Source organism: Melanostigma gelatinosum (genome assembly GCF_949748355.1).
Source record: "Melanostigma gelatinosum genome assembly, chromosome: 8".
Classification (NCBI taxonomy): Eukaryota; Metazoa; Chordata; class Actinopteri; order Perciformes; family Zoarcidae; genus Melanostigma; species Melanostigma gelatinosum.
The window spans coordinates 27,240,144-27,242,467 of record NC_136641.1 but is presented as its reverse complement, the minus strand read 5'-3'; positions in this window follow the sequence as shown (position 1 = coordinate 27,242,467).

Here is a 2,324-nt window from a genome sequence, read left to right as displayed (position 1 = left end):
AGGGAGCCAGTGTAGGGAGTGCAGAATGGGTGTTATGTGCTCATACTTCCGGACTCTCATCAGGATCCTGGCAGCGCTGTTTTGGATGTATTGCAGCTTCTGGATGTTCTTGCCAGTGATCCCAGTGAATAGTGAGTTACAGTAGTCCAGTCTTGAGGATATAAAGGCGTGGACGACCTTCTCTGCATCTGACGGGTTAAAGTGGGCGGAGTTTGGAGATGTTTTTGAGATGATAAAACGAGGTTTTGCACAGGTGTTTTATATGGTCATTAAAGGACAGGTGTGGGTCAAACTTAACTCCCAGATTAGTGACTGTGGAGGCGAGGGGGATGACCTGACCGTCGAAGGTGAGATGAGTTATGGAGGATGACTGAACCTGGTGTGGAGTGCCAACAAGGAGGGCTTCGGTTTTGCTACTGTTTAACTGGAGAAAGTTGTTGCCAGGGTTTTTATTGATTAAGCTGGAATAGTACTGTGAGCGAGCATCTTTAAGGGATTTGGAGTAGGCCCTTTGACGCTCACGGAAAGCCTGTTTGTGGACAGTGAGGCCAGAGTGTTCCAGAACTCGCCCAGCTGTTTTTATTTTCCGCAGCTCATGTGTGAACCATGGAGCGGAGCGTGAGAAAATGACCTGACGTGACTTGACAGGGGCATGGAGATCAAAAACACTGCTCAGGGATGTATTACAGTGTTCCACTCATTCATCCATTGATGCAGGCTGGGCAGGTGATGAGCTGGAGATCCGTGGTCATTGTGGCTGAGTCGATGTTTTTCCAGTTCCGGAAAGACATTTGACGTTTAGGTCTAATAGTAGGCAGCACAAAAGTCAAGGCCATTGAGACCACCTTGTGGTCGGACACAGCGAGATCATAAACCTGCAGGTTACTGATGGAAGCAGAGTCAGTGATAACCAGATCCAGAGTGTGCCCCTTGGTGTGAGTGGGAACCTCAACATGCTGCTGCAGGCCAAGACACTCACGTATACTCAGAAAATCTGCTGCAATTTGACAGGAGGGGTTGTCGACATGGATATTGAAATCACCAACAATGACAATGTTAGTTGACACAGTGCAGAGTGAGGTAAGCAGATCACTTATCTCAGGTAGAAAAGATGGGTTTGGTTTCGGAGGACGGTATATGAGAAGCACTGTCATGGAGGATGGAGGTTTGCATTTGAAGGCCAGGCATTCCATAGAGGAAAGATCAGGCATTGGCAGAGGAGACAGTTTCAGTTCAGCCCGGTGCATGATGGCTAGTCCACCACCACGACCAGAGCTGCGGTCTCCATGTAGTTCTAGCCAGGGGGGCTTCATGAAGCTCGGAGTAGTGTTTTTTAATAGACGTCGTCTTTAATAATACAAATCTTCTCACACATTTGTTTTTCTATATATTAAATTAAAGCACATTTTGATCTGTTTGATATTTTCAAAGAGGATCTCGAGAGGAACCTCAGACCTTTACAGATGATGTGGTTCTGTTCTGTCATCAGCGATGTTTCTCCTCAGAGAGATCCTCCAGCAGAGACCGGTCCACTGTGGACAGACCCAGATCCTCCAGCAGAGACCGGTCCACCGTGGACAGACCCAGATCCTCCAGCAGAGACCGGTCCACCGTAGACAGACCCAGATCCTCCAGCAGAGACCGGTCCACCGTGGACAGACCCAGATCCTCCAGCAGAGACCGGTCCACCGTGGACAGACCCAGATCCTCCAGCAGAGACCGGTCCACCGTGGACAGACCCAGATCCTCCAGCAGAGACCGGTCCACCGTGGACAGACCCAGATCCTCCAGCAGAGACCGGTTGAAGTTCAGAGTCAAAATAGAGCAGATTGAGTCCTCAGCTTCTAAAGCTGCTCTGCTCATTTGCATCTCAGAACATTAACACACACACACACACACTTGACTCATTCGTGTGTTAACCACCAGCCAGTGCACGAACACACACAAGATCGTCTTTGTACTCATCGTATGCTACACAACAGGAGGCCTGGGACCCAGAGAGTGTGTGTGTGTGTGAGAGTGTGTATGAGAGTGTGTGTGTGTGTGTGTGAGTGTGTATGAGAGTGTGTGTGTGTGAGAGAGTGTGTGTGAGAGTGTGTGTGTGTGTGTGAGAGTGTATGAGAGTGTGTGTGTGTGAGAGAGTGTGTGTGAGAGAGAGTGTGTGTGTGTGTGAGAGTGTATGAGAGTGTGTGTGTGTGAGAGTGTGTATGAGAGTGTGTGTGTGTGAGAGAGTGTGTGTGAGAGAGAGTGTGTGTGTGTGTGAGAGTGTATGAGAGTGTGTGTGTGTGAGAGTGTGTATGAGAGTGTGTGTGTGTGTGAGAGTG